Source organism: Phyllobates terribilis, unplaced genomic scaffold (genome assembly GCF_046119375.1).
Source record: "Phyllobates terribilis strain yellow unplaced genomic scaffold, ASM4611937v1 Scaffold_124__1_contigs__length_5142088, whole genome shotgun sequence".
In the NCBI taxonomy this organism is placed as follows: domain Eukaryota; kingdom Metazoa; phylum Chordata; class Amphibia; order Anura; family Dendrobatidae; genus Phyllobates; species Phyllobates terribilis.
The window spans coordinates 4,261,501-4,279,760 of NW_027362884.1; the positions used below are offsets into that span (position 1 = coordinate 4,261,501).

At 49.3% G+C, this 18,260-nt stretch overlaps 8 non-coding genes and 3 pseudogenes across 8 annotated transcripts; all 11 read left to right on the forward strand.

Moving 5' to 3' along the window:
* The first annotated feature begins 680 nt into the window (after positions 1 to 680).
* On the forward strand, positions 681 to 871 carry LOC141203709 (U2 spliceosomal RNA). The gene has a single exon (XR_012274738.1). It is a non-coding gene; the product is annotated as a U2 spliceosomal RNA (small nuclear RNA).
* A 1,115-nt stretch (positions 872 to 1,986) lies between these two features.
* LOC141203710 (U2 spliceosomal RNA) lies at positions 1,987 to 2,177 on the forward strand. Its single transcript, XR_012274739.1, has one exon. It is a non-coding gene; the product is annotated as a U2 spliceosomal RNA (small nuclear RNA).
* A 1,115-nt stretch (positions 2,178 to 3,292) lies between these two features.
* LOC141203332 (U2 spliceosomal RNA) lies at positions 3,293 to 3,384 on the forward strand (annotated as a pseudogene).
* A 789-nt stretch (positions 3,385 to 4,173) lies between these two features.
* LOC141203229 (U2 spliceosomal RNA) lies at positions 4,174 to 4,358 on the forward strand. Its single transcript, XR_012274356.1, has one exon. It is a non-coding gene; the product is annotated as a U2 spliceosomal RNA (small nuclear RNA).
* A 1,115-nt stretch (positions 4,359 to 5,473) lies between these two features.
* LOC141203711 (U2 spliceosomal RNA) lies at positions 5,474 to 5,664 on the forward strand. The gene has a single exon (XR_012274740.1). It is a non-coding gene; the product is annotated as a U2 spliceosomal RNA (small nuclear RNA).
* A 1,115-nt stretch (positions 5,665 to 6,779) lies between these two features.
* LOC141203306 (U2 spliceosomal RNA) lies at positions 6,780 to 6,857 on the forward strand (annotated as a pseudogene).
* A 5,565-nt stretch (positions 6,858 to 12,422) lies between these two features.
* LOC141203180 (U2 spliceosomal RNA) lies at positions 12,423 to 12,615 on the forward strand. Its single transcript, XR_012274315.1, has one exon. It is a non-coding gene; the product is annotated as a U2 spliceosomal RNA (small nuclear RNA).
* A 1,115-nt stretch (positions 12,616 to 13,730) lies between these two features.
* Positions 13,731 to 13,921, forward strand: LOC141203712 (U2 spliceosomal RNA). The gene has a single exon (XR_012274741.1). It is a non-coding gene; the product is annotated as a U2 spliceosomal RNA (small nuclear RNA).
* A 1,115-nt stretch (positions 13,922 to 15,036) lies between these two features.
* LOC141203324 (U2 spliceosomal RNA) lies at positions 15,037 to 15,152 on the forward strand (annotated as a pseudogene).
* Positions 15,153 to 15,676: 524 nt separating this feature from the next.
* On the forward strand, positions 15,677 to 15,858 carry LOC141203174 (U2 spliceosomal RNA). Its single transcript, XR_012274311.1, has one exon. It is a non-coding gene; the product is annotated as a U2 spliceosomal RNA (small nuclear RNA).
* A 1,115-nt stretch (positions 15,859 to 16,973) lies between these two features.
* LOC141203715 (U2 spliceosomal RNA) lies at positions 16,974 to 17,164 on the forward strand. The gene has a single exon (XR_012274743.1). It is a non-coding gene; the product is annotated as a U2 spliceosomal RNA (small nuclear RNA).
* The last annotated feature ends 1,096 nt before the right edge of the window (positions 17,165 to 18,260 follow it).

Consider the following 18,260-nt stretch of genomic DNA (forward strand, 5'->3'; position numbering starts at 1 on the left):
ACTCTGCTGCGCTTAAAATTTCTTTTTTGGTTTGCTACAATGCCTTTTCTGAAACGTTGTCTCCTTCTGCTGGAACACTGACTTCTTTCATTTAATGCCTGCAGACTATAAAAGAGAACCCAACCCAAAAAGTTTGGTTGATTAGTCTGTGGCATTCTGTTAAACTGTTGCTTATGGCGGTCTCTGTGAGCTTCTCAGCGACATTCAGCCAGCCAGGTATCCTGCCTGCAGTAGATGGAATGTGGCAATGGAACGCTGGCTGCGCGTGTCATAATAGGCTCTGAGCCTTTATATACCTGTGCACAGCAGCAGCCACCTTCAGTCTGCTGCTGGACAGCCAGCAGCAGCAGCAGCAGGAGAGGTATGTAATCAGGAGCCCTCCTGCTAAGGGTAGACAGCTGCTCGTTCCACCCCACCCCCCGCCTTAATTGGTTCTCCTCCCTTCCAACGGTGTTGAGGCGGGTGGGAACAGCAGGGGGTGAAGGTGCTGTGTTTAAAGAGGTGGAGTTATGCAGATCTAAAACGCGTGGATTGCAGCAGCAGCAAGCCGAAAAGTGCAGGCATGTAAGGGATCTAGAGGTTGACAACATGTCTTCTTAACGGGAGTCCAGGAGCTCATCTCCACAAATGGACTTTTCAGGATCCTTGGGTGGCTCCATAGTTTGAAACCAATTCTGGTTATCGCTTCTCGGCCTTTTGGCTAAGATCAAGTGTAGTATCTGTTCTTATCAGTTTAATATCTGATACGTCCCCTATCTGGGGACCATATATTAAATGGATTTTTAGAACAGGGAGATGGAAAAAGAGCTTGCTCTGTCCACTCCACGCATTGACCTGGTATTGCAGTATCTCCAGGACCGGTGCACCCCTTCTTTAATGCAGTTTCTAAAATCAGAAAGAATTGAATTCAATGTTTTTTGTTCATTTTGCTTGTTTGTCGGATTTTGGGATGGACTCTTTGGCTTTGCTTTTCTTCTCCTCATTGGATTTTTCATGTTCAAAGTTGCAGAAGCCAGATTACAAGCTCATTTTGGTTCAACTTCAGCAACTGTGCATTGCATTGCCATGTAATGTGATGCAATGCTATCTTTCTAGCTCTCCCTTTTTACTTCCTTTTGGATAAACAGACATATTAGGCAAGCATTTTGGAGCTTTCACCTAAATAACTACAGGTGGTGAGATAAGCTGCACAATATAATTGACCTTTCAGTATATTGTTGCACACACACCATCTATTTAGCAAATGCCCTTGTTATCAACAGCAGCCTTTTAAACTCACCTGAGCTAACAGGTATGTGCGCTGGTTACTCTGCTGCGCTTAAAATTTCTTTTTTGGTTTGCTACAATGCCTTTTCTGAAACGTTGTCTCCTTCTGCTGGAACACTGACTTCTTTCATTTAATGCCTGCAGACTATAAAAGAGAACCCAGCCCAAAAAGTTTGGTTGATTAGTCTGTGGCATTCTGTTAAACTGTTGCTTATGGCGGTCTCTGTGAGCTTCTCAGCGACATTCAGCCAGCCAGGTATCCTGCCTGCAGTAGATGGAATGTGGCAATGGAACGCTGGCTGCGCATGTCATAATAGGCTCTGAGCCTTTATATACCTGTGCACAGCAGCAGCCACCTTCAGTCTGCTGCTGGACAGCCAGCAGCAGCAGCAGAAGGAGAGGTATGTAATCAGGAGCCCTCCTGCTAAGGGTAGACAGCTGCTCGTTCCACCCCACCCCCCGCCTTAATTGGTTCTCCTCCCTTCCAACGGTGTTGAGGCGGGTGGGAACAGCAGGGGGTGAAGGTGCTGTGTTTAAAGAGGTGGAGTTATGCAGATCTAAAACGCGTGGATTGCAGCAGCAGCAAGCCGAAAAGTGCAGGCATGTAAGGGATCTAGAGGTTGACAACATGTCTTCTTAACGGGAGTCCAGGAGCTCATCTCCACAAATGGACTTTTCAGGATCCTTGGGTGGCTCCGTAGTTTGAAACCAATTCTGGTTATCGCTTCTCGGCCTTTTGGCTAAGATCAAGTGTAGTATCTGTTCTTATCAGTTTAATATCTGATACGTCCCCTATCTGGGGACCATATATTAAATGGATTTTTAGAACAGGGAGATGGAAAAAGAGCTTGCTCTGTCCACTCCACGCATTGACCTGGTATTGCAGTATCTCCAGGACCGGTGCACCCCTTCTTTAATGCAGTTTCTAAAATCAGAAAGAATTAAATTCAATGTTTTTTGTTCATTTTGCTTGTTTGTCGGATTTTGGGATGGACTCTTTGGCTTTGCTTTTCTTCTCCTCATTGGATTTTTCATGTTCAAAGTTGCAGAAGCCAGATTACAAGCTCATTTTGGTTCAACTTCAGCAACTGTGCATTGCATTGCCATGTAATGTGATGCAATGCTATCTTTCTAGCTCTCCCTTTTTACTTCCTTTTGGATAAACAGACATATTAGGCAAGCATTTTGGAGCTTTCACCTAAATAACTACAGGTGGTGAGATAAGCTGCACAATATAATTGACCTTTCAGTATATTGTTGCACACACACCATCTATTTAGCAAATGCCCTTGTTATCAACAGCAGCCTTTTAAACTCACCTGAGCTAACAGGTATGTGCGCTGGTTACTCTGCTGCGCTTAAAATTCCTTTTTTGGTTTGCTACAATGCCTTTTCTGAAACGTTGTCTCCTTCTGCTGGAACACTGACTTCTTTCATTTAATGCCTGCAGACTATAAAAGAGAACCCAACCCAAAAAGTTTGGTTGATTAGTCTGTGGCATTCTGTTAAACTGTTGCTTATGGCGGTCTCTGTGAGCTTCTCAGCGACATTCAGCCAGCCAGGTATCCTGCCTGCAGTAGATGGAATGTGGCAATGGAACGCTGGCTGCGCGTGTCATAATAGGCTCTGAGCCTTTATATACCTGTGCACAGCAGCAGCCACCTTCAGTCTGCTGCTGGACAGCCAGCAGCAGCAGCAGCAGGAGAGGTATGTAATCAGGAGCCCTCCTGCTAAGGGTAGACAGCTGCTCGTTCCACCCCACCCCCCGCCTTAATTGGTTCTCCTCCCTTCCAATGGTGTTGAGGCGGGTGGGAACAGCAGGGGGTGAAGGTGCTGTGTTTAAAGAGGTGGAGTTATGCAGATCTAAAACGCGTGGATTGCAGCAGCAGCAAGCCGAAAAGTGCAGGCATGTAAGGGATCTAGAGGTTGACAACATGTCTTCTTAACGGGAGTCCAGGAGCTCATCTCCACAAATGGACTTTTCAGGATCCTTGGGTGGCTCCGTAGTTTGAAACCAATTCTGGTTATCGCTTCTCGGCCTTTTGGCTAAGATCAAGTGTAGTATCTTTTGAAAAGGCGGTTTTGGATGTTGGCCGCCCTAGTAGATTGATACATTATGCACACTGGGGTTTAGGCGCTTGTTAGTACGCCAGGTGGCTAATATAGTCATCTGGTGGAAAGCATGGCCCCCCAGGATCGACGCCATTGGGCCGGGGAAGATCGAAAACCCGAAGTGTGAAGTGCCCCAGGAGTGGTGACCCTGGGGTGCCTTAACTCACTGGGATTGGGAACCCCACTTGAGTTTATGGCACATTTGCACAAGCACTTCAAATTTTCTTTCTTCGCACACACCCTTATTCCGGGCCTTCTGGCCTTAGGATGGGGAATTTTTCAATTCCCGGTCGAAGGTCCGGGCAGTATTATACTGTGAAACCTTCACTATTTATTTAATTTCTTTGTCACTGTGTGTCCACTTATTCACGTGTGTCACGTCCTACTAGGATTTTGTCGGGATGCGGTTCCCTTACGGGTTCCTCTCTTGGCAGGTCTAGGGGGGGAGTGTGTGGCCATCAGGTTCCGCTCCCCCCTGAACCCCCCTGGCTCTCCTCTTTCGGGAGGAGAGCGTTGTTGGCTCCCCTCTTCCGGGAGGGGAGCACAGTCTTTGGCTCCCAGTGCCTTGCTCGGGTGAGAACTCGGGCAGGTGCTGGGGGTAAGATTGGGTCGCCTCTGGCTTCGGCTGGAGGTGGCTTTTTGTCCCTGTTCCTCGCTGTGGCCTTTTGGCTCGGAGGGACGGGGAATGGTTTGGGGGACCCTTCTCCTTTTGGAGAGGGTTTCAAGAAGACCAGCATCCTAGTGCACTTTTTTTGTGGCACTTGTCACTTTTTTAAGCGCACTCGGGTTTTGTACACGAATTCGGGCTTTCGATAAAAAAAAAAAAATCTGTTCTTATCAGTTTAATATCTGATACGTCCCCTATCTGGGGACCATATATTAAATGGATTTTTAGAACAGGGAGATGGAAAAAGAGCTTGCTCTGTCCACTCCACGCATTGACCTGGTATTGCAGTATCTCCAGGACCGGTGCACCCCTTCTTTAATGCAGTTTCTAAAATCAGAAAGAATTGAATTCAATGTTTTTTGTTCATTTTGCTTGTTTGTCGGATTTTGGGATGGACTCTTTGGCTTTGCTTTTCTTCTCCTCATTGGATTTTTCATGTTCAAAGTTGCAGAAGCCAGATTACAAGCTCATTTTGGTTCAACTTCAGCAACTGTGCATTGCATTGCCATGTAATGTGATGCAATGCTATCTTTCTAGCTCTCCCTTTTTACTTCCTTTTGGATAAACAGACATATTAGGCAAGCATTTTGGAGCTTTCACCTAAATAACTACAGGTGGTGAGATAAGCTGCACAATATAATTGACCTTTCAGTATATTGTTGCACACACACCATCTATTTAGCAAATGCCCTTGTTATCAACAGCAGCCTTTTAAACTCACCTGAGCTAACAGGTATGTGCGCTGGTTACTCTGCTGCGCTTAAAATTTCTTTTTTGGTTTGCTACAATGCCTTTTCTGAAACGTTGTCTCCTTCTGCTGGAACACTGACTTCTTTCATTTAATGCCTGCAGACTATAAAAGAGAACCCAACCCAAAAAGTTTGGTTGATTAGTCTGTGGCATTCTGTTAAACTGTTGCTTATGGCGGTCTCTGTGAGCTTCTCAGCGACATTCAGCCAGCCAGGTATCCTGCCTGCAGCAGATGGAATGTGGCAATGGAACGCTGGCTGCGCGTGTCATAATAGGCTCTGAGCCTTTATATACCTGTGCACAGCAGCAGCCACGTTCAGTCTGCTGCTGGACAGCCAGCAGCAGCAGCAGCAGGAGAGGTATGTAATCAGGAGCCCTCCTGCTAAGGGTAGACAGCTGCTCGTTCCACCCCACCCCCCGCCTTAATTGGTTCTCCTCCCTTCCAACGATGTTGAGGCGGGTGGGAACAGCAGGGGGTGAAGTTGCTGTGTTTAAAGAGGTGGAGTTATGCAGATCTAAAACGCGTGGATTGCAGCAGCAGCAAGCCGAAAAGTGCAGGCATGTAAGGGATCTAGAGGTTGACAACATGTCTTCTTAACGGGAGTCCAGGAGCTCATCTCCACAAATGGACTTTTCAGGATCCTTGGGTGGCTCCGTAGTTTGAAACCAATTCTGGTTATCGCTTCTCGGCCTTTTGGCTAAGATCAAGTGTAGTATCTGTTCTTATCAGTTTAATATCTGATACGTCCCCTATCTGGGGACCATATATTAAATGGATTTTTAGAACAGGGAGATGGAAAAAGAGCTTGCTCTGTCCACTCCACGCATTGACCTGGTATTGCAGTATCTCCAGGACCGGTGCACCCCTTCTTTAATGCAGTTTCTAAAATCAGAAAGAATTGAATTCAATGTTTTTTGTTCATTTTGCTTGTTTGTCGGATTTTGGGATGGACTCTTTGGCTTTGCTTTTCTTCTCCTCATTGGATTTTTCATGTTCAAAGTTGCAGAAGCCAGATTACAAGCTCATTTTGGTTCAACTTCAGCAACTGTGCATTGCATTGCCATGTAATGTGATGCAATGCTATCTTTCTAGCTCTCCCTTTTTACTTCCTTTTGGATAAACAGACATATTAGGCAAGCATTTTGGAGCTTTCACCTAAATAACTACAGGTGGTGAGATAAGCTGCACAATATAATTGACCTTTCAGTATATTGTTGCACACACACCATCTATTTAGCAAATGCCCTTGTTATCAACAGCAGCCTTTTAAACTCACCTGAGCTAACAGGTATGTGCGCTGGTTATTCTGCTGCGCTTAAAATTTCTTTTTTGGTTTGCTACAATGCCTTTTCTGAAACGTTGTCTCCTTCTGCTGGAACACTGACTTCTTTCATTTAATGCCTGCAGACTATAAAAGAGAACCCAACCCAAAAAGTTTGGTTGATTAGTCTGTGGCATTCTGTTAAACTGTTGCTTATGGCGGTCTCTGTGAGCTTCTCAGCGACATTCAGCCAGCCAGGTATCCTGCCTGCAGTAGATGGAATGTGGCAATGGAACGCTGGCTGCGCGTGTCATAATAGGCTCTGAGCCTTTATATACCTGTGCACAGCAGCAGCCACCTTCAGTCTGCTGCTGGACAGCCAGCAGCAGCAGCAGCAGGAGAGGTATGTAATCAGGAGCCCTCCTGCTAAGGGTAGACAGCTGCTCGTTCCACCCCACCCCCCGCCTTAATTGGTTCTCCTCCCTTCCAACGGTGTTGAGGCGGGTGGGAACAGCAGGGGGTGAAGGTGCTGTGTTTAAAGAGGTGGAGTTATGCAGATCTAAAACGCGTGGATTGCAGCAGCAGCAAGCCGAAAAGTGCAGGCATGTAAGGGATCTAGAGGTTGACAACATGTCTTCTTAACGGGAGTCCAGGAGCTCATCTCCACAAATGGACTTTTCAGGATCCTTGGGTGGCTCCGTAGTTTGAAACCAATTCTGGTTATCGCTTCTCGGCCTTTTGGCTAAGATCAAGTGTAGTATCTGTTCTTTTAAGAACACAAGAGCTACGATCTACACTTGACGAGAGCGATCGAACTCGGAAGGAGAAGAGCTTCGGAGCCCAGCTGACATCGGAGAACGAAGGCGGATATCGGTGGGAGGAAGAAGCTCTAAAGAATCCAGAAGAAGACGAAGACTCGGAGAAGAATCGGGCTGTCCTGTGGAATCTTCGAGGAAGAAAATCATCGAGACAAAGACCTTTCGGGGAATTTGTCCAGAACACGACGGGAGAAGAATCTGCATAGCTCCACCCATTCCGGGAAGAGTTCCAGATCCAGCTCCAAGAAGTAACTGCAGGAGGAAAGCCATGGCAAGCGCTGCGAGGAAGGCCGAAAAGAAGAGCCTGGAGCTGGGGACAGCCAGGAGGGCCCAGCCAGGAGCCGATTCTGACCCCAAGGACTCTGCCTCCACGACTGGCCAGCAGAAGGGACCCCAGAAGCCCCGCCACGAAGCTCCAGCCCTGGAGCCATGGATGCGGCAGACGGTGGCCCTGAAGCTGAAGGAAGTGGATGGGAGGGTGCCGGACATGTCCTCGGACGTGTTCTGCCAGAAGATGCTGCTGGATCGAGGCTTCTCCAGGTCGAACACCCTCAGCATCCAGACCTTCTTGACGGGGATCTTCTTCGTCACCTTCGCCACTGTGAACACCTGCAGGAGGTTCTGGGAAATGGTAAGCGCAAAAGGACCGGATAATTCTTTCTCTGCCTTTACAGGTAGCTGCCCTATCCAGAGGGATGAAAGGAGGATCACGGTCTCCATGCGCAACCCGCACACCCCAGGCCAAGACATCTGTACCTTCCTGAGACGCTTCTGTTTGGTTGTGAAGGAACCCTCTCACATCCTGAATGGACTCGGCTTCTGGACAGGTAAGTGGTCGGTGACTGTTAGACTTCACAGGGACCTGGCGTACTCAGACGGACTTCGGCACCTGCCCCCGACATTCTCCCTGGGCAACTCCTACGGCCTCATCTATTACCCGGACATGCCGCGGAACTGCAGGAGATGCGGCAAGAACGGCCACGAGATGAAGGACTGCAAGGAGGATGCCTGCAGGATTTGTCGAGTGACGGGACACAGCTCGAAGGACTGCCCGAAGAAGACGTCCTGCAACCTGTGTGGGCTGGCGGCTCATCTGTACAAGGATTGCCCCAGGCGTGAGAGATCCTGGGCATCGGTGGTTGCGACGACCCCAGCTACGGAGGACAAGGCCCCGACGACCAGGCCTGTGAAGGTCAAGGACGCGACGACCAAGGCCCCAGCGGCCAAGGCCGAGACGACCAAGGCCAAAGCGGTCAAGGAGTCGGTGGCCAAAGCCCCAGCGATGGTCCCAGCAGCTCCGAAGCAGAAGAAAAAGTCAAAGGAGGGTAAGAGTTCTGTCACCCCTCTCTCGATCCCTCCCCCTGCCACCCCCGTCCAACCCCCCCCCCACCCCGGCCACCCCTGCTGAGGATTCCACTTCCTCTTCCTCCTTCCCCTACTCCTCAGCAGGTGTCCTTTCCCCTGCCCCGGCAGCCACTCTCCCTCCCCAGACCATGGTAGCGGTGGAATTAACCTTTCCTCCACCCGCCGCTATCTATTCCGAGGAGGATTTTCCCCTTCTTGTCTCCCCAGTTCCAACCCGGGGAAAGAGGAAGGTGGAGGACAGCCCTGCTACTGAATCCTCCAAAAAGAAGATTCTGGATTTCGTAGGCGAAAAGGAGGATACCCTCCCTGAGCCAGAAGAGATGGAGCACATGGTTGAGACCCTGGTGGCCGAGCCAGAAGAGGAGGAACTGGTGGTCGCCGAGATCGAGGCCGCACTGCTTGACCAGATGGAGGAAGAGGGCCTGCTGGTGATCCCGTCACCAGCAGTCAACACCGACGAGGGACCACCCGACCGGAGTGGTAACTAAGGTGTATTGCCTGCGCTAACTTTTTCTTTTTTCCCTACATGATGGCTAATATTAACTTATTTTCCATTAATGTCAGGAGCATCAAGGACAAGTTCAGACGTCAGACTATTTATGCCTTCCTTACTTCCCAGTTGTGTGATGTTTATATGTTGCAGGAATGTTCCCTTCCCTCCTCTAGGTCCTTCAAACATCTGGCCAGGGAGTGGTCCCACGGTCCATCCTACTGGTCCGGTGGGGGTGACTGCAAGTCTGCGGGGGTCGCAATTCTGATCAGGGGGGGCGCATTCACGCTTGAGTCCGTCCAGGAGCTCATCTGCGGCAGGGCTCTTGTTGTAGATGGCAACTGGGCGGGAGAACCTGTCAGGTTCATCAACGTGTATGCGTCCCCACTGAAGAATGAGCGTTTGGAGCTTTTCCAGACCCTGCGGCTTCAGCTTGCCACCACCAGGACCTTAGTGATGGCCGGGGATTTCAACTGCCCCATCGAGGAGGACGGTCGTAGTTCTGGCACATCTGCCAAGTTGGACATCACGTCCAAGCTGCTCATCGAGATGGTAACCGAGGCCTCTCTTCAGGACGTGGTGGGCTCCATGGGGAGAGGCTCCACGAACTATTCGTGGAGCCGACCCGATGGCTCACTCCGCTCCAGGATTGACTTTGTGTTCACCTCTCGGGCAGTCAGGCAGAGTAGGCACTCGATGGTCTCCTGCTTCTTCTCTGACCACAGAGCCATTCACTTACAAGGTGTCCTCGGCGACGGTTTTCCGTCCGGCCCCGGCTCCTGGAAGCTGAATTGTGCTCTGCTGGCTCAGGATGAAGTCGTGGAGGAGCTGAGAGCAGCCTACGCAATGTGGCAGTCCTACAAGGGTAGCTTCCAAACAGTCTCTGATTGGTGGGAATATGTTAAACTTGAGTTTCGCTGTTTCTTTCAGGCCAAGGGTCGACAACAGGCGTGTGAGAAGAGGAGGGACTTCAGAGGGCTGCAGCGCGAGCTGCGGTCGCTGCAGGACCTTCTTCACTGCGGCTGGGACGTGAGGGAGGAGCTGGAGGAGACCAAGAAGAGCCTGAAAAGGCACTTTGAGGAGGAGTCCAAGCGAATCATCTTCCGTTCCAAAGTGGAGAATCTGGAGAAGGGTGAGAAATGTAACTCATTCTTTTTCAGGAAACTTCATGCCGGTCACACGCCCCTGAACGAGCTGCGAGACGAGAGCGTAAACATGCGACGTGGGAAGGAGGACGTGATGAGGGTCGTCAGCGACTTCTACAGCGAACTCTACTCCCACAAGACTACCGACCCCGACGCTGCTGATAAGTTCCTGTCAGGTATCACTAACCATCTTGATCCTGCAGGCACGGCAGCCTTGGACAAACCTCTGATGGTGGGCGAATTGCTCTCTGCCGCTAAATCCTTTAGGACCGGCAGGACCCCGGGCAGTGATGGTCTTCCAGCGGAGCTCTATGTAGCGCTGGGAGACCTCATCTGTCCGGACCTGTTGGACCTGTACGAGGAGATGGTGGTGGAGGGTAGAATGCCTCCATCTTTGAGGGAAGGAATGGTCACGATCCTGTACAAGCGGAAGGGAGAGAGGTGCGACCTGAGGAATTGGCGTCCCATCACTCTGCTCAACGTGGACTACAAGATCCTGGCCAAGACGATGGCGACACGACTTAAGACGGTCATCGGACGGATCATCCACCCGGACCAGACCTGCGGCATCCCTGGACGTCGCATCGCAGACAGCCTCGCTCTCGTGCGGGACACAGTCGAGTACATCAAGGTCCGCCGCGCACACGCGGCCCTGGTCTCCTTGGATCAGGAGAAGGCCTTCGACCGGGTTTCCCACGAGTTCATGGGCCGAGCTCTGCACCAGTTAGGTTTGGGTAACATGTTTTGTTCGTATGTCCGTCTGATGTATTTTGATATCCACAGCTCGGTGTTGGTGAACGGCTGGAAGACTGACCCCTTCCCTGTCCTCTCTGGGGTCAGACAAGGCTGCCCTCTATCACCTCTTCTTTCTGTTTGTGTTATAGAACTCTTCGCAGAGGCTATCCGGCAGAATGGAGAGATCAGAGGGATCACCGCACCGGGTCCGGGACGACACGAGGTCAAGTGCTCGCTCTACATGGACGACGTCACCGTCTTCTGCGCTGATCGTGGTTCAGTCGACGCCCTCGTCCAGACGTGTGAGAGGTTCGGCCGGGCTTCAGGGGCCAAAGTCAACTGCAGGAAGTCGGAAGCCATGCTCTTCGGGGATTGGCAGCCGGCCTCCTCCGCCCCCTTCCCCTTCAACATTCAACCGGATTTCCTCAAGGTGCTGGGAGTCTGGTTCGGGAAGGAAGGAGCGGCCCTCAAGTCCTGGCAAGAACGCTTGGCCAAGGTGAAGCAACGGATCGGACTCTGGAGCCTCAGACACCTCACTTGTGAGGGTAAGGCACTCATCCTGCGTAATGAGGTCCTGCCCGTCTTGCAGTACACGGCGCAGGCCTGGCCCCCACACGTCACTGTGTGCAGGGCCATTACCAGGACAGTGTTTCACTTTGTCTGGGGATCCAAGATGGACAGAGTCAGGCGGGCCGTCATGTACAAGGAGCCTCGCAAGGGTGGGAAGGGCGTTCCAGATATCCCCACCCTCCTGCGATCCTCTTTTGTGTGTGATTGTGTCCGCCGGACTTTGCAAGTCAAGAATGGCTCCGCGGGCAGGTCCATGTCTCGCTTCTTCCTGCTTCCTCTTTGGAGGCGACTCGGCTGGGACAAGTGGGACAGCTCCTTCCCCTACAACTGGACGACGCCATGGTTCTACGGAGACGTCGTTCGATTTGTGGGGGAGCATCAACTGGAGGGACTCAAGCCCGACTTGTGGAAGCCCAAAACTATCCACAAGCTAATCAGAGCCAAGGATGACGTGGAGAACATCACAGGACTTCACCAGGACACGCTGGAGACTGTGTGGACAAATGTGTCATCTGACAGGCTGACCAACGGGCACAAGGACTTGTCGTGGATGGCGATTCAGGGCGGACTGCCCGTCCGGTCATTCATGCATGCCCGGAACCTGTGCAAGACCCGGTACTGCCCAAGGTGCCCCTTCGTGGAGGAAACATCTTTGCACACTTTTTGGGACTGCGGATTTGCACAGCGCCTATTGACTGCACTTGAGGACGACCTGAGGAACTCTGTCCCCAGGGCGAGCCTATCGCACCATTCTGTGCTTTACGGACTCTTCCCTGGGGTTCATACCGTCGGAGCCATCCAGGAGGCTTGGCGCCTTATGAACTGCTTCAAGGATGCCGTTTGGGTCGCCAGGAACCGGCTCATCTTGAGGAGGGAGAGGATGTCCATCCAGGACTGCCGCAGGCTGATGCACAGCCTGCTCAGAGACTATTCCATCATGGACGGTCCGGAGGACGAGGACGAGGACTAAACCCCTCCTCCCCCTCTCCCCTTATGTGTCTTGTCTTTCAATAAAGCTTCGGGCCTGTGATTTTCCCCTCCCCATCCCCTTTTTCCCAATCCCCATCCCTTATCACGGTTCGTCGTACTGTATTGATTGACATGCTTTTTCTTTCAGATTGAGTGTTTTGTGTAGCATAGGGGTGTGATGTGTCTAGTTAGTGCGTCGTATCCTCATGCTATGTAAATATGATGTAGAATTCTGTGTGTACTGGGCTGCGGCACTGTACACTGTCTGTTAACTTATTTTTTGTGCTAATAAAAGATATATTCAATCAAAAAATCTGTTCTTATCAGTTTAATATCTGATACGTCCCCTATCTGGGGACCATATATTAAATGGATTTTTAGAACAGGGAGATGGAAAAAGAGCTTGCTCTGTCCACTCCACGCATTGACCTGGTATTGCAGTATCTCCAGGACCGGTGCACCCCTTCTTTAATGCAGTTTCTAAAATCAGAAAGAATTGAATTCAATGTTTATTGTTCATTTTGCTTGTTTGTCGGATTTTGGGATGGACTCTTTGGCTTTGCTTTTCTTCTCCTCATTGGATTTTTCATGTTCAAAGTTGCAGAAGCCAGATTACAAGCTCATTTTGGTTCAACTTCAGCAACTGTGCATTGCATTGCCATGTAATGTGATGCAATGCTATCTTTCTAGCTCTCCCTTTTTACTTCCTTTTGGATAAACAGACATATTAGGCAAGCATTTTGGAGCTTTCACCTAAATAACTACAGGTGGTGAGATAAGCTGCACAATATAATTGACCTTTCAGTATATTGTTGCACACACACCATCTATTTAGCAAATGCCCTTGTTATCAACAGCAGCCTTTTAAACTCACCTGAGCTAACAGGTATGTGCGCTGGTTACTCTGCTGCGCTTAAAATTTCTTTTTTGGTTTGCTACAATGCCTTTTCTGAAACGTTGTCTCCTTCTGCTGGAACACTGACTTCTTTCATTTAATGCCTGCAGACTATAAAAGAGAACCCAACCCAAAAAGTTTGGTTGATTAGTCTGTGGCATTCTGTTAAACTGTTGCTTATGGCGGTCTCTGTGAGCTTCTCAGCGACATTCAGCCAGCCAGGTATCCTGCCTGCAGTAGATGGAATGTGGCAATGGAACGCTGGCTGCGCGTGTCATAATAGGCTCTGAGCCTTTATATACCTGTGCACAGCAGCAGCCACCTTCAGTCTGCTGCTGGACAGCCAGCAGCAGCAGCAGCAGGAGAGGTATGTAATCAGGAGCCCTCCTGCTAAGGGTAGACAGCTGCTCGTTCCACCCCACCCCCCGCCTTAATTGGTTCTCCTCCCTTCCAACGGTGTTGAGGCGGGTGGGAACAGCAGGGGGTGAAGGTGCTGTGTTTAAAGAGGTGGAGTTATGCAGATCTAAAACGCGTGGATTGCAGCAGCAGCAAGCCGAAAAGTGCAGGCATGTAAGGGATCTAGAGGTTGACAACATGTCTTCTTAACGGGAGTCCAGGAGCTCATCTCCACAAATGGACTTTTCAGGATCCTTGGGTGGCTCCGTAGTTTGAAACCAATTCTGGTTATCGCTTCTCGGCCTTTTGGCTAAGATCAAGTGTAGTATCTGTTCTTATCAGTTTAATATCTGATACGTCCCCTATCTGGGGACCATATATTAAATGGATTTTTAGAACAGGGAGATGGAAAAAGAGCTTGCTCTGTCCACTCCACGCATTGACCTGGTATTGCAGTATCTCCAGGACCGGTGCACCCCTTCTTTAATGCAGTTTCTAAAATCAGAAAGAATTGAATTCAATGTTTTTTGTTCATTTTGCTTGTTTGTCGGATTTTGGGATGGACTCTTTGGCTTTGCTTTTCTTCTCCTCATTGGATTTTTCATGTTCAAAGTTGCAGAAGCCAGATTACAAGCTCATTTTGGTTCAACTTCAGCAACTGTGCATTGCATTGCCATGTAATGTGATGCAATGCTATCTTTCTAGCTCTCCCTTTTTACTTCCTTTTGGATAAACAGACATATTAGGCAAGCATTTTGGAGCTTTCACCTAAATAACTACAGGTGGTGAGATAAGCTGCACAATATAATTGACCTTTCAGTATATTGTTGCACACACACCATCTATTTAGCAAATGCCCTTGTTATCAACAGCAGCCTTTTAAACTCACCTGAGCTAACAGGTATGTGCGCTGGTTACTCTGCTGCGCTTAAAATTTCTTTTTTGGTTTGCTACAATGCCTTTTCTGAAACGTTGTCTCCTTCTGCTGGAACACTGACTTCTTTCATTTAATGCCTGCAGACTATAAAAGAGAACCCAACCCAAAAAGTTTGGTTGATTAGTCTGTGGCATTCTGTTAAACTGTTGCTTATGGCGGTCTCTGTGAGCTTCTCAGCGACATTCAGCCAGCCAGGTATCCTGCCTGCAGTAGATGGAATGTGGCAATGGAACGCTGGCTGCGCGTGTCATAATAGGCTCTGAGCCTTTATATACCTGTGCACAGCAGCAGCCACCTTCAGTCTGCTGCTGGACAGCCAGCAGCAGCAGCAGCAGGAGAGGTATGTAATCAGGAGCCCTCCTGCTAAGGGTAGACAGCTGCTCGTTCCACCCCACCCCCCGCCTTAATTGGTTCTCCTCCCTTCCAACGGTGTTGAGGCGGGTGGGAACAGCAGGGGGTGAAGGTGCTGTGTTTAAAGAGGTGGAGTTATGCAGATCTAAAACGCGTGGATTGCAGCAGCAGCAAGCCGAAAAGTGCAGGCATGTAAGGGATCTAGAGGTTGACAACATGTCTTCTTAACGGGAGTCCAGGAGCTCATCTCCACAAATGGACTTTTCAGGATCCTTGGGTGGCTCCGTAGTTTGAAACCAATTCTGGTTATCGCTTCTCGGCCTTTTGGCTAAGATCAAGTGTAGTATCTTTTGAAAAGGCAGTTTTGTCCTTGGGCTGCCCTAGTAAATTGATGCATATTACACACTGGTTTGGTGCACTTGTTAGTACGCCAGGTGGCTCATAGAGTTATCTGATGGAAAACATGGCCCTCCAGGATCGAAGTCACTAGGCTGGGTAAGTGTGAGGGCTTTGGAGCAATGTGCCCCAGGAGTAGGCGCCCTGGTGGGAGTCCAAGCTTACTGGGACTGGGAACCCCAGAAAGACTTGGCTTCGTAGCACGCCGCACCTTTGCCAATCATACTTTCTGAGCAACCCCCCCTATTCCTGGCCTCCGGGCTAGGAAGGGGAATTTTTATAAACCCGGTCGGAGGTCCGGTCAGCTTTGGGCTGAGAAACCAACACAGGCTCCAGCTCCACTAGGGTGGCAGCCTAGATGGAAGCTGGAAGCACGAAAACGGCTCTTCTCCGGCTTCGGCTAGGGAGAGCATCGGAGATCCCTGACCCTCGCTGTGGCCTTCTGGCTCGGAGGGATGGGGATGGTTTATTGGGGACCCTCTCCTCCGGGAAGGGTCCACATGAATCCTCGCCTCGTGCGCTGTTTTGGTGTGACTTCGGTCACATTTTTCAGTGCCTTGGATGCAGCTTCAATCAAAAAATCTGTTCTTATCAGTTTAATATCTGATACGTCCCCTATCTGGGGACCATATATTAAATGGATTTTTAGAACAGGGAGATGGAAAAAGAGCTTGCTCTGTCCACTCCACGCATTGACCTGGTATTGCAGTATCTCCAGGACCGGTGCACCCCTTCTTTAATGCAGTTTCTAAAATCAGAAAGAATTGAATTCAATGTTTTTTGTTCATTTTGCTTGTTTGTCGGATTTTGGGATGGACTCTTTGGCTTTGCTTTTCTTCTCCTCATTGGATTTTTCATGTTCAAAGTTGCAGAAGCCAGATTACAAGCTCATTTTGGTTCAACTTCAGCAACTGTGCATTGCATTGCCATGTAATGTGATGCAATGCTATCTTTCTAGCTCTCCCTTTTTACTTCCTTTTGGATAAACAGACATATTAGGCAAGCATTTTGGAGCTTTCACCTAAATAACTACAGGTGGTGAGATAAGCTGCACAATATAATTGACCTTTCAGTATATTGTTGTACACACACCATCTATTTAGCAAATGCCCTTGTTATCAACAGCAGCCTTTTAAACTCACCTGAGCTAACAGGTATGTGCGCTGGTTACTCTGCTGCGCTTAAAATTTCTTTTTTGGTTTGCTACAATGCCTTTTCTGAAACGTTGTCTCCTTCTGCTGGAACACTGACTTCTTTCATTTAATGCCTGCAGACTATAAAAGAGAACCCAACCCAAAAAGTTTGGTTGATTAGTCTGTGGCATTCTGTTAAACTGTTGCTTATGGCGGTCTCTGTGAGCTTCTCAGCGACATTCAGCCAGCCAGGTATCCTGCCTGCAGTAGATGGAATGTGGCAATGGAACGCTGGCTGCGCGTGTCATAATAGGCTCTGAGCCTTTATATACCTGTGCACAGCAGCAGCCACCTTCAGTCTGCTGCTGGACAGCCAGCAGCAGCAGCAGCAGGAGAGGTATGTAATCAGGAGCCCTCCTGCTAAGGGTAGACAGCTGCTCGTTCCACCCCACCCCCCGCCTTAATTGGTTCTCCTCCCTTCCAACGGTGTTGAGGCGGGTGGGAACAGCAGGGGGTGAAGGTGCTGTGTTTAAAGAGGTGGAGTTATGCAGATCTAAAACGCGTGGATTGCAGCAGCAGCAAGCCGAAAAGTGCAGGCATGTAAGGGATCTAGAGGTTGACAACATGTCTTCTTAACGGGAGTCCAGGAGCTCATCTCCACAAATGGACTTTTCAGGATCCTTGGGTGGCTCCGTAGTTTGAAACCAATTCTGGTTATCGCTTCTCGGCCTTTTGGCTAAGATCAAGTGTAGTATCTGTTCTTATCAGTTTAATATCTGATACGTCCCCTATCTGGGGACCATATATTAAATGGATTTTTAGAACAGGGAGATGGAAAAAGAGCTTGCTCTGTCCACTCCACGCATTGACCTGGTATTGCAGTATCTCCAGGACCGGTGCACCCCTTCTTTAATGCAGTTTCTAAAATCAGAAAGAATTGAATTCAATGTTTTTTGTTCATTTTGCTTGTTTGTCGGATTTTGGGATGGACTCTTTGGCTTTGCTTTTCTTCTCCTCATTGGATTTTTCATGTTCAAAGTTGCAGAAGCCAGATTACAAGCTCATTTTGGTTCAACTTCAGCAACTGTGCATTGCATTGCCATGTAATGTGATGCAATGCTATCTTTCTAGCTCTCCCTTTTTACTTCCTTTTGGATAAACAGACATATTAGGCAAGCATTTTGGAGCTTTCACCTAAATAACTACAGGTGGTGAGATAAGCTGCACAATATAATTGACCTTTCAGTATATTGTTGCACACACACCATCTATTTAGCAAATGCCCTTGTTATCAACAGCAGCCTTTTAAACTCACCTGAGCTAACAGGTATGTGCGCTGGTTACTCTGCTGCGCTTAAAATTTCTTTTTTGGTTTGCTACAATGCCTTTTCTGAAACGTTGTCTCCTTCTGCTGGAACACTGACTTCTTTCATTTAATGCCTGCAGACTATAAAAGAGAACCCAGCCCAAAAAGTTTGGTTGATTAGTCTGTGGCATTCTGTTAAACTGTTGCTTATGGCGGTCTCTGTGAGCTTCTCAGCGACATTCAGCCAGCCAGGTATCCTGCCTGCAGTAGATGGAATGTGGCAATGGAACGCTGGCTGCGCATGTCATAATAGGCTCTGAGCCTTTATATACCTGTGCACAGCAGCAGCCACCTTCAGTCTGCTGCTGGACAGCCAGCAGCAGCAGCAGAAGGAGAGGTATGTAATCAGGAGCCCTCCTGCTAAGGGTAGACAGCTGCTCGTTCCACCCCACCCCCCGCCTTAATTGGTTCTCCTCCCTTCCAACGGTGTTGAGGCGGGTGGGAACAGCAGGGGGTGAAGGTGCTGTGTTTAAAGAGGTGGAGTTATGCAGATCTAAAACGCGTGGATTGCAGCAGCAGCAAGCCGAAAAGTGCAGGCATGTAAGGGATCTAGAGGTTGACAACATGTCTTCTTAACGGGAGTCCAGGAGCTCATCTCCACAAATGGACTTTTCAGGATCCTTGGGTGGCTCCGTAG